The sequence below is a fragment of the Triticum urartu genome, chromosome 5A, assembly GCF_056163025.1.
Source record: "Triticum urartu cultivar PI428250 chromosome 5A, HENAU_Tu73, whole genome shotgun sequence".
NCBI lineage: Eukaryota > Viridiplantae > Streptophyta > Magnoliopsida > Poales > Poaceae > Triticum > Triticum urartu.
In genome coordinates this window covers 534,087,074-534,100,515 of record NC_141877.1, presented here as the reverse complement: position 1 = coordinate 534,100,515, position 13,442 = coordinate 534,087,074, and positions in this window count along the sequence as shown.

Here is a 13,442-nt window from a genome sequence, read left to right as displayed (position 1 = left end):
TCTTGGAGCATAAAATTTCTGAAAGAGGTATTGAAGTTGATAAAGCTAAAGTTGATGCCATTGAAAAGATGTCGCGTCCTAAGGACATTAAAGGTATAAGAAGTTTCCTTGGTCATGCCGGTTTTTATAGGAGGTTCATTAAGGCCTCTAACCAATCTTTTACAAAAAGATGTTCCTTTTGTCTTCGATGATGATTGTGTAGAAGCATTTGAAATACTTAAGAAAGCTTTGACTTCTGCACCGATTGCTCAGCCTCCTGATTGGAATTTACCATTTGGAATCATGTGTGATGCTAGTGATTATGCTGTAGGGGATGTTCTAGGACAAAGAGTTGATAAGAATTTAAATGTTATCCAATATGCTAGTAAAACCCTAGAAAATGCTCAAAGAAATTATGCTACTACTGAAAAAGAGCTTTTAGCAGTTGTGTTTGCCTGTGATAAGTTCAGACCTTATATTGTTGATTCTAAAGTAACTGTTCACACTGATCATGCTGCTATTAAATACCTTATGGAAAAGAAAGATGCTAAACCTAGACTTATTAGATGGGTTCTCTTGCTACAAGAATTTGATTTGCATATTATTGATAGAAAGGGAGATGAGAACCCCGTTGCAGACAACTTGTCTAGGTTAGAGAATGTTCTTGATGACCCACTACCTATTGATGATAGCTTTCCTAATGAACAATTAGCTGTCATAAATGCTTCTCGTACTGCTCTATGGTATACTGATTATGCTAATTACATTGTTGCTAAATTTATACCACCTAGTTTCACATACCATCAAAAGAAAAAGTTCTTCTATGATTTAAGACATTACTTTTGGGATGACCCACACCTTTATAAAGAAGGAGTAGATGGTGTTATTAGATGTTGTGTACCTGAGCATGAACAGGAACAGATCCTACGCAAGTGTCACTCCGAAGCTTATGGAGGACACCATGTTGGAGACAGAACTGCACATAAGGTATTGCAATCCGGTTTTTATTGGCCTACTCTCTTCAAGGATGCCCGTAAGTTTGTCTTGTCTTGTGATGAATGTCAAAGAATTGGTAATATTAGTATACGTCAAGAAATGCCTATGAATTATTCACTTGTTATTGAACCATTTGATGTTTGGGGCTTTGATTATATGGGACCATTTCCTTCCTCTAATGGGTATACTCATATCTTAGTTGCTGCTGACTACATTACTAAGTGGGTAGAAGCTATTCCAACTAGTAGTGTTGATCATAACACCTCTATTAAGATGCTTAAGGAAGTTATTTTTCCGAGGTTTGGAATCCCTAGATATCTAATGAATGATGGTGGTTCACATTTTATTCATGGTGCTTTCGATAAAATGCTTGCTAAGTATGATGTTAATCATAGAATTGCATCTCCATATCATCCACAGTCTAGTGGTCAAGTAGAACTGAGCAATAGAGAGCTTAAATTAATTTTGCAAAAGACTGTTAATAGATCTAGAAAGAATTGGTCCAAGAAACTTGATGATGCATTATGGGCTTATAGAACTGCATATAAAAATCCTATGGGTATGTCTCCATATAAAATGGTTTATGGAAAGGCATGTCACTTGACTCTAACTAGAACATAAGGCATATTGGGCCATTAAAGAGCTCAATTATGATTTCAAACTTGCCGGTGAGAAGAGGCTTTTTGACATTAGCTCACTTGATGAATGGAGAGCCCAGGCTTATGAGAATGCTAAACTGTTTAAAGAAAAAGTTAAAAGATGGCTTGATAAAAGGATACAAAAGCGTGAGTTTAATATAGGTGATTATGTATTGCTATACAACTCTCGTTTAAGATTTTTTGCGGCAAAGTCCTCTCTAAATGGGAAGGTCCTTACGTCATCGAGGAGGTCTATCATTCCGGTGCCATTAAAATCAACAACTTCGAAGGCACAAATCCGAGGGTGGTGAATGTCGTGGATCTAAGACTGACAGTAGAATGGGGTAGCTATGAGGAGGCAAGATCCTAGCTATGGCGAAGTTGTACACACAAGTTTTACGAGTTCAGGCCCTTCGTGGAGGAAGTAACAGCCCTATGTCTCGGTGCCTGGAGGCGGTCGACTGGATTATGTATGTATGTGTTTACAGGGGGTGCGAACCCTTGTTCCAGTGGAGGGGGTGGCTTATATAGAGTGCGCCTAGACCCCAGCCAACCCACGTTACAAGGGTTTTAAGGTACATCAATAGGGGTGTTACTGGTAACGCTAGCAATAAAGTGACATAAATGTATATTAAGTCTATGAAGTAAATGTCCGGTTGTTGCCGTGCAGAGTGACTTTAGATCTTCTGTCTATCGAGTGGTAGTTTTCGCGGTCGAGTGACTTCGAGTCTTCCGAGTGGAATGCTTCGAGGTCGAGTGGATTATGATATCTCTCGAATGCTTTTGGCTTGAGGGTGATGTCCTAGGGGAGGGTGTCTAGGTCAGGCATATGACCCTACCCTAGGTACATAGCATCATCATTAGCCCCCGAATGGTTCAGGGTTCGAGTGGAGAAGGAGTTGAGAAGACCTCTGACTCAATTTCGCGCTTTGGAAGCGTCTTATTGGGACCAAATGAGCAATCACGACGACTTCAACTTCTTTTTTAGTCGCTTTGATCCATTCTTGGTTTTGCCGAGTGAACTTTTACTGTGAAGCTTCGAGTGTTGATATGGGAAAAAATCTTCCGTCTGACAGGTTGCTCTGCTGCTCGCGGATCTTGTGGGATTCAAATTTTGGGAAGCGCGCGGGCGGAGGAGGCCGCAGTAATCAGGTTGCATTAGGCAGGGCCGTCTCGATCACTGCACCACCTTTTTCACCATGTATCGCGCGCATGACTATTGTGGGATTTGATAGGATCGCCTGGGCCCACTGGTCAGCCACTCGGATGTGACCTCATATAAGGTGCCGGATCGGGATTTTTTGCATAGTGCGTTCCCATTCTTCCTCTTTCTCCCCCATTTTCTCCGCCACATCCACCTCTGCTCCCGGCGCCGCCGCTTTGTTCAAGCTCCGCCTGCTGCAATGGGGAAGGAGAAGACGGTGGCCTTGGAGCGCGCAAAGAAGGCGACGGCAAAGGTGAAGGGGAAGAAGTCCGGCCGGGGCAGATCTTCGTCAAGGTCCGGCCTGCCGCGTGGCTGGATCCAGGGCGATTGGATTCGGTCGACGATTCGTCAGGACAACATCGATGATCTGGTTGAGGGGGGGCTGATCCCCCACAAATCGGCGCGGCTCCCGGGGGGCGAGACTGAACCGCAGCCGTAGGAGGGTGAGTGCATTCTCCTCGCCACCCACGTTGACCGCGGGTTTTCTTTGCCTCCCCATCCTTTTTTAGGCTTCTTGAACTTCTTTGGAGCACAACTCCACCAATTTTCCCCAACACCATCGTGTACCTTGATAACCCACAAGTATAGGGGATCAATTGTAGCCTCTTTCGATAAGTAAGAGTGTCGAACCCAATGAGGAGCTAAAGGTAGAACAAATATCCCCTCAAGTTCTATCGACCACCGATACAACTCTACGCACACTTGACGTTCGCTTTACCTAGAACAAGTATGAAACTAGAAGTACTTTGTAGGTGCTGTTGGATAGGTTTGCAAGATAATAAATATTATGTAAATAAAAAGTAGGGGCTGTTTAGGTAAATACACAACTAAGTTAGTTTTAGTAAAGAGATTTTTGTTACGAGAAAGTTATTTGTCCCTAGGCAATCGATAACTAGACCGGTAATCATTATTGCAATTTTATTTGAGGGAGAGGCATAAGCTAACATACTTTCTCTATTTGGATCATATGCACTTATGATTGGAACTCTAGCAAGCATCCGCAACTACTAAAGATCATTAAGGTAAAACCCAACCATAGCATTAAAGTATCAAGTTCTCTTTATCCCATACGCAAACAACCTACTTACTCGGGTATGTGCTTCTGTCACTCACGCCACCCACCATAAGCAAATCATGAAAATATTGCAAACCCTACAGCGGGAATCCCTCACGCTTGCGCGACACAGAGAGCACCATAAGACAGCACCAATAATAAAACATGCAACTCAAACCAATCACGATCATCAATTAATCCATAGGACAAGACGGATCTACTCAAACATCATAGGATAGCCATAAATCATTGGGAAATAATATATAGAGTTGAGCACCATGTTTAAGTAGAGATTACAATGGGTAAAAGAGGGGTTACACCGCTGCATGGAGGGGGGAAGAGTTGGTGATGATGGCGGTGAAGTTGTTGGTGAAGATTGCGGTGATGATGATGGCCCCCGGTGGCACTCCGGTGCCACCGGAAGCGAGGGGGAGAGAGAGCCCCCCTCCTCCTTCTTCTTCCTTGACCTCCTCCCTAGATGGGAGAAGGGTTTCCCCTCTGGTCCTTGGTCTCCATGGCGTGGGAGGGGCGAGAGCCCCTCCGAGATTGGATCTGTCTCTCTGTCTCTCTCCGTTTCTGCGTTCCCAGATTCTACCCTTTCACCGTTTCTTGTATTCCTGGAGATCCGTAACTCCGACTGGGCTGAAATTTTAACACGATCTCCATCGGGATATTAGCTTTCTTGCGGCGAAAGAAGGGCACCAACTGCCTTACAGGGTGGCCACGAGGGTCAGGGGCGCGCCCAAGGTTGGAAAAAACGGTAGGCCTAAGCAAGACGGTTGGCCTTCGCCTAGTGCCTAGGCGGTGCTTAAGCATCCTAGGCACGACCTAGGCAGTAATATAATTTTTACTATGAGGGTGTATCTGTGGTTATTATATGTGTATTGGTATTAATTTTATGGCATATAAATAAGCTAACTACTAGGTACTACCATTGGAATATGACCCGTTTGGCATATCAATGCAGTATGGTATGATTTCTTGCTTGGGTAGACAATTTTTTGCTTGCACTGCCTAGACTCACATTTATGCCCTAGGCGAGGCCTTTGACCATCGCCTAGCGCCTAAGCGTGCCTAAGCGCCTCCTAGGCACTGCCTTTTCCAACAGAGGGCACGCCCCCTGCCTCGTGCCTCTCTCGGGCACCGTCGTGCGTGGATTTTTCTTCCCAGAAATGATATATATTCCAAAAAAAATCTCCGTCAGTTTTTAGCCCGTTTGGACTCCGTTTGAAATGGATATTCTACGAAACAAAAAACATGCAACAAACAGGAACTGGCACTAGGCACTGGATCAATATGTTAGTCCCAAAAATAGTATAAAAAGTTGCCAAAAGTATATGAAAGTTGTAGAATATTGGCATGGAACAATCAAAAATGATAGATACGACGGAGACGTATCATACCTCGCTGCCTTCGTGTCCATGTGCGAGAATTTCTTGGGTTGTAGACCACACTGGGGCCTCTTCAAGCACATTTTCACGTGTCATTCTCAGTCGGTCAAGAAGGCCAACTCGACTGATGAGAGGACGCACGTGATCCAGATGTGTGGGGGTCTTGTGAATGAGAGGTAAAAGCACTTTCCGGGCCATGATCCTTCCTGAGTCAGTCTGAGGGTGGCAGTCGACCTGGTTATATTGCAAAGACCAGCCGACTCCAGGTCAGTCGACCAGACTTCCCCCCTTCTCCATGGCTCGAGTCGAGAAGCCCTCCGCCTTGAAAGTGACCCCGGAGGAGAAAGCGGAGGTGAAGGTGCTGGTCGAGCAGGTGGTCCAACTCGTCTGTGATGGCATGACTGGCATGGATCTGTTGGAGGTATTCGGGCATTGAGGATTCCACTCGGATCCACCCAGAAGAGGTCGACGAGGATACGGTGGATAAGTGGTTGAGGGGTATCACTAGCAACAAAGATAACCCCAGGGGGTCTAGGAGAGTCCCTCCACTCGACAACTCGCGCCAACCAGACAAGGTTCAACTCTAAATTGTCAAGTGTTCTCTTGATTTATCATGTAACTGCTTGTTGGCAACTAACTAATTTTTACTTCACTTGTTGTCTTTTAGGCCCTTATTGAGATGTACTCGATGCCCAACGGGGAGCGGGAGCAGGATCCAGAGGGGGAGGCGAGCGGAGGCGAGAGCGGCCAGTGGCACTCTGATGAAGAGGAGGACGAGGAGAGTGACGACCCGAGTGATGAAGAAGAGGTCGACTCACCTCCCTGTAGGGAAAAGCGTTCCAAGCATACTCACGACCCAGCAAGCATCCATGACAAAGCGACCGTGCCGACTGGGCAGTTGTCAAAGCGCCCTCGGACGTCTTCTCCAGTGCCGACTGAGAAGGCACCGAAGCAACTGAAAGCTGCGCCGTCTCCAGCGCCGACTGAGAAGGCACCGAAACAACCTAAAGCTGCGCTATCAAAACCGCAGAAGGCCTTGCCCAAGATCAAAGTGGCCATTCCTACTGTTTCCGGGTAATATTCGGACCTGATTTCTTGGTTCAGTACGAACCGAGTTTTGGTCGACCCACCGTGATAGACATGACCGACTGAATCTTGAAATTTGCAGTGCTGCTACCTCCGGGACTTCCACCCATAAGTATGAAGATGAAAAAATGGAAGATGCAGTCACTTCCAACCCGGGTACAACTCTCGTAATCATGTCTTCAGTTACTCGGCCGTTTTATCGGTCGATTAAATTATGGTGATTGATTCTTTTTGCAGCTCCTCCCAATGTTATTGAACTTCCAGACGACGACGCGGACGTGCCACTAAGGCCCAGGAGGAACAAGAAGGCATCAGCTGGCAAGACATCCCAATCGGTGCTGGCGGCAGAGCCAGCGATTCAACAACCTGAAGATGTGACTTGGGCAGGGGCGGAGCCTGGATTTGAACATAGGGGGGGGGGGCGAACAGGACAATGCACGTGCAAAAAATGCAACACAAACGTATATCAATTCTTAGATATAGTGTTGATATCAAACAAACAATGACAATATTTGTTTTGCAATTACATTGAAATAGCTACTTTTTTTTATTCGCCTAGATGTATATCTACGCACAACAGGTCCATCAAACCATCAAATGTCAAGCTTTGTAGTGATTTCGCTCCTAAATTATATACATGTCGCTCTCCATTCTCATAGTAGATTGAGTGGTTAAAAAATTGGCTTCAATTGTTAGTTATTGGCATTCTCTTCTTATTCATGCTTTATGCAATTCTAGACTTCTAGTTATTATAAAAACAGACATATCATTTGTAATTGATTCTAACTAGTAGTTTGTATAATTCAAATGTAAAATCAATAATATGTCTATGTAGCATGCCTTAGGTTGAGATTAGACAAAACCCACAAGCGGTGCTGTGAGAGCCCAGAGGGGGATACTTGCCAATTAGTAGATCAGCCTGTGGAGTTGTGGTCGACTAATATCGGCGCGTGGAATCCTTCATCTGTCAGGTCGTCGCTGATGCTCATGCGATAGGTCTACCGCTCGATGAAGCCCTAGCTCCGCGGCGGCGGCAGATACGATCGAGGATGGAGCCGAGCAAAACAGAGGTCAAAGCGATGTGTTGTGTCAGTGCCTTGTATATTGGTCCAATCAACGATGGAGGTCCAATCGATAAGTAATACGCGCAGACCAGGAGATCGACCCGATTTTGTACATGGCATGTGGGCTATCAGTTTTGGGCTTGGGTTGTACGTATGAGTCAGGCCGACGTGTGTTTGCTAATGGTCAGATACCCCTAGAAATGCTAATGGCCAGATACTAATTAGCAACAGGCGTACAGCTAGGCTACGTGTGAATTCAATGCTAGTCCCCACTGAGTATTGTTGAGGGGGGCCGATCGATAGGGGGGTCTGCCCCCGCTCGCCCCCCTGTGGCTCCGCCACTGGACTCAGGCTTCTGTTAGTTTCGCTGATCCAGTATTGAGTGAACGCCCCACATCATCGACTGTACCAGTGTTTGCTTCAACCGTCCAGCTTCATGCCTCAGAACTTCAAGCTGCTACATCTGCACCGTCAGTCCCATTCTTCACCACTCATCACGTTCCAGAAAGCCAGGCGGACGCCACTGTAGAAGCCATTCGCCAAGCTGGCATAATGATGGAGCGAGTGAAGGTGGTGCACAAAAATAGTCAGGCAGCTTATGACGCTGGTGCGGCCCTTTGAGCCAATGTCCAGGTAAGTTGGCTTCCGACTTAACTCTAATCTTGTTGTTTGTTCTGTTAGGATATGCTACCTGAAAACCTTTCTCCGTGCAATTTCTTGTTATTCTGCACTTCGCATCTGCGCACCCACTGGGTGTTTGACAACTTTGTTGTTTCACCCTTCCACTCGGTCTGGGCGGACCATGTCGAGTGGAATATGAACCAGTGGGGGCACGCTAAGTGCACCCACTGGGTGTAGTCCCCGAGACCGCAGTCGTCTGCTGGCAGTCGGTTGGGGTCTGAGTATGTCTCTCTTCTTCTCTCTTCTTTTTTTCTTTTTTCCTTCTTCCACTCGGTCTATGCGGACCATGTCGAGTGAAATCTGAACCAGTGGGGGCACGATAAGTGCACCCACTGGGTGTAGTCCCTGAGACTACTGTAGAATGTTTGATTCTGCAGTAGTCTTAAAGTTTTATTCACTTGGAAGTAAATGATCTTTGATCTTGTCCATTGACATGTCTTTTGCTACTTGTAGAAATCATGTGCTCTTATCTCCAAGTTTGTTGAATTCGAGGAAACGTAGAGACAACTCAACCTTGACTTGGAGCTGGTCCATCAAAACTTGAAAAAGACTAGAGATGAAGTGGCTGGTACGGAAGGTAACGACCTATCGACTGTTTATTTTGACCATCCTTCAAGTTATCTCTTCATTCTTTTGTCTGACCCGAGTGTATATCTTGCAGAGAAAATGAGGCAGGCTCTGGTGAAGAAGGACCTCTATCTTGCAGCTGTGCAAAAGGAGGCTCGGGAGAAGACTGCACTTGCTGACAAAAAGCTGGCTTCGGTCGGTGCGCTAGAGGAGAAAATCACCAAGCTGAAGGCGTCTATTATCGAGTCCAACCGAGAGGCGACTCGTCTGAAGAAAGATAAGGTGACTCTGAATGAGCAGCTGGAAAGCATGTCTCTTAGGAGAAACGACCTGGAAGCTTATCTGAAAGCACTCGCCAAGAAGCTCTTCCTTATGCTCGAAGGTACTTTTCTTTATCCGACTGATTTACTGTTTGCAAGTCACCATGAACCGGTCAACCCATTAACTCCTTGAATCTGTAGAATTCTGCCAAAACTTTGAAGAAGAAACTGGACAGATCGAGACAGGCTTGGACCACATCCTTTCTCCTATCGGCGATGAGGCTGCCATGAACGTGCTCCAACTGGAATCTCGTGTTGCCAGCATTACGAGCTATCTTTCTCACCTAAAGGTGGCGGTGTCGCACATTGATGCATCACTTTGGCCAAGGGAAATGCTTAAAAATGACCTCGAGTCCCTGATGACAAGACTCAATGAGGTTCCTGGTCGAGTGCAGGAATGAAAGAAGTCTTCTGCCCGATGTGGTGCTAACGTGGCTCTGTCGCTGGTTCGGGTCCACTGCAAAGAAGCCCGAGAAGATAAGCTAGCGGCGATCAAAGTTTCCAACACAAAAAGGCATGACTTCCAATCCTTCATGGAAACCTTCATTGCTGCTGCCACTCGGATCGCTGACGGAATGGATCTGGATGAGCTCGTTGAGCCTGCAAGCCCTCCTCCTGCGGAGTGAACAAACTTTATATCTCGCCTAAATTTGCCTCGGAATGCCGAGTGATTTTGTAACCGTCAAACTCCTTCGGGCCTGATGCCCGAGTACTTTTTATCTGCATTCTGGAACTTTAGGATTTATCTGAACTTGGTTTATCTTCTGAATGTGCTTTTGTTTGCCTTCGAGTGGAACTTGTTCTTCACTTGGAATAGTCTTTGTACTTGAGATGCAGTTCCGAGGAGGATGTCCCAGTTGACCTGCACCTCGCTGTCCTTGCATATTAGGATGGAGCGCATGTTGTATTTATGGCGCAGCTCCGAAGAGAAGGTTGTAGTCGACCTGCACCTCATCATCCTTGTGGATGAGGATGGAGCACACGTTGTATTTGTGGCGTAGCTCCGAAGAGAAGGTTGAAGTCGACCTGCACCTCATCGTCCTTGCGGATGAGGATGGAGCGCTCATTTTATTTGTGGCGCAGCTCCGAAGAGAAGGTTGCAGTCGACCTACACCTCGTCGTCCTTGCGAATAGGGATGTGTTTCAAACTTAGGCGAGTACTGGACTGCAGCTAAGCCCCCGAGTGTGAGGGTTGCTCACCACTCGGTAGGATTTTTTAAACTTAGGCGAGTACTGGACTGCAGCTAAGCCTCTGAGTGAGAGGGTTGCTCACCAATCGGTAGGATTTTCAAACTTAGGCGAGTATTGGACTGCAGCTAAGCCCCCGAGTGAGAGGGTTGCTCACCACTCGGTAGGATTTTTTAAACTTAGGCGAGTACTGGACCGCAGCTAAGCCCCCGAGTGAGAGGATTGCTCACCACTCGGTAGGATTTTTCAAACTTAGGCGAGTACTGGATTGTAGCTAAGCCCCCGAGTGAGAGGGTTGCTCACCACTCGGTAGGATATTTCAAACTTAGGCGAGTACTGGACTGGCAGCTAAGCCACTGAGTGAGAGGCTTGCTCACCACTCGGTAGGATTTTCAAACTTAGGCGAGTACTGGACTGGCAGCTAAGCCTCTGAGTGAGAGGCTTGCTCACCACTCGGTAGGATTTTTCAAACTTAGGCGAGTACTGGACTGCAGCTAAGCCCCTGAGTGAGAGGGTTGCCCACCACTCGGTAGGATTTTACAAACTTAGGCGAGTACTGGACTGTAGCTAAGCCCCCGAGTGGGAGGCTTGCTCACCACTCAGTAGGATTTTTCAAACTTAGGCGAGTACTGGACTGCAGCTAGGCCCCTGAGTGGGAGGCTTGCTCACCACTCGGTAGGATTTTTCAAACTTAGCCGAGTACTGGACTGCAGCTAAGCCCCCGAGTGGGAGGCTTGCTCACCACTCGGTAGGATGATACGTCTCCAACTTATCTATAATTTTTGATTGTTCCATGCTATTATATTATCAACCTTGGATGTTTTATATGCATTTATATGCTATTTTATATGATTTTTGGGACTAACCTATTAGCCTAGAGCCCAGTGCCAGTTTCTGTTTTTTCCTTGTTTTAGAGTATCGCAGAAAAGGAAAATCAAACGGAATCCAATTGACCTGAAACATCACGGAACTTATTTTTGGACCAGAAGAAGCCCACGGAGTATCGGAGATAGACTAGGAGAGTCCCGGGCTGTCCACGAGGGTGGGGGCGCGCCCACCCCCCTGGGCGTGCCCCCCTGCCTCGTGGACAGCCCGGAGATCCACCGACGTACTTCTTCCTCCTATATATACCCATATACCCTAAAAACTTCGGGGAGCACAATAGATCGGGAGTTCCGCCGCCAGAAGCCTCCGTAGCCACCAAAAACCAATCTAGACCTGTTTCGGCACCCTGCCAGAGGGGGAAATCCCTCTCCGATGGCCATCTTCATCATCCCAGTGCTCCCCATGACGAGGAGGGAGTAGTTATCCCTCGAGGCTGAGGGTATGTACCAGTAGCTATGTGTTTGATCTCTCTCTCTCTCGTGTTCTTGAAGTGGCATGATCTTGATGTATCGCGGGCTTTGCTATTATAGTTGGATCTTATGATGTTTCTCCCCCTCTACTCTCTTGTATTGGATTGAGTTTTCCCTCTGAAGTTATCTTATCGGATTGAGTCTTTAAGGATTTGAGAACACTTGATGTATGTCTTGCATGTGCTTATCTATGGTGACAATGGGATATCACGTGATCCACTTGATGTATGTTTTGGTGATCAACTTGCGAGTTCTGTGAACTTATGCATAGGGGTTGGCACACGTTTTCGTCTTGACTCTCCGGTAGAAACTTTGGGGCACTCTTTGAAATATTTTGTGTTGGTTTGAATAGATGAATCTGAGATTGTGTTATGCATATCGTATAATCATACCCACGGATACTTGAGGTGACATTGGAGTATCTAGGTGACATTAGGGTTTTGGTTGATTTGTGTCTTAAGGTGTTATTCTAGTATGAACTCTATGATATATTGAACGGAAATAATAGCTTCATGTTATTTTACTACGGACTCTTGAATAGATCGATCAGAAAGGATAACTTTGAGGTGGTTTCGTACCCTACCATAATCTCTTCATTTGTTCTCCACTATTAGTGACTTTGGAGTGACTCTTTGTTGCATGTTGAGGGATAGTTATATGATCCAATTATGTTATTATTGTTGAGAGAACTTCCACTAGTGAAAGTATGAACCCCAGGCCTTGTTTCAACGCATTGCAATACCGTTTGTGCTCAGTTTTATCATTAGTTACCTTGCTGTTTTTATATTTTCATATTACAAAAACGTTTATCTACCATCCATATACCACTTGTATCACCATCTCTTCGTCGAACTAGTGCACCTATACAATTTACCATTGTATTGGGTGTGTTGGGGACACAAGAGACTCTTTGTTATTTGGTTGCAGGGTTGCTTGAGAGAGACCATCTTCATCCTACGCCTCCTACGGATTGATAAACCTTAGGTCATCCACTTGAGAGAAATTTGCTACTGTCCTACAAACCTCAGCACTTGGAGGCCCAACAATGTCTACAAGAAGAAGGTTGTGTAGTAGACATCATAGGATTTTTCAAACTTAGACGAAACGGATTTGCAGCTAAGCCTCTGAGTGAGAGGCTTGCTCAACACTCGGTAGGATTTTTTTAAAAAACTTAGGTGAAAAGGATACGCATCTAAGGCACCCACTAGGGGATTTAGAACATATAAAAAAGGAACAGCAATCATTTAAGAGACTGTAAAACTGTGTCTTTGATAATCAAACTAAAGGGTATTTCTTACTACATCTCAACAGTCTGAATGCTTAAGTGTGAAAGGGGCGGAGTAGCTCCGCATTCCAAGCGCGTGGCTCGTCTTTCTTGTGCACAACATTGTATAAGTGGTATGCTCCATTGTGGAGCACTCTGGTGATAATGAAGGGGCCTTCCCAAGTAGGGGCGAGCTTGTGTGGTTTCTGCTGATCCACTTGAAGAACCAAGTCTCCTTCTTGAAATGCTCGACCCCTCACATTTCTGGCATGGAATCACGCAAGTCTTGCTGATAAATGGTAGACCAGATCAGGGCCATCTCTCTTTCCTCTTCCAGGAGATCAACTGTGTCTTGCCGAGCCTGTTCTGCTTCATCTTCTAAGAAAAGCTCGACTCTGGGTGCATTGTGAAGCAAGTCACTCGGAAGTACAGCTTCAGCTCCATAGACCAAGAAGAATGGAGTTCGGCCAGTCGACCGATTAGGAGTTGTCCTCAAACCCCAAAGCACGGATGGAAGTTCATCGACCCAGGCACCTGCCACGTGCTTGAGATCACGCATCAGTAGGGGTTTCAGTCCTTTGAGAATCAATCTGTTTGCTCTTTCAGCTTGTCCATTTGACTGGGCATGGGCGACTGAAGCATAATCGACTCGAGT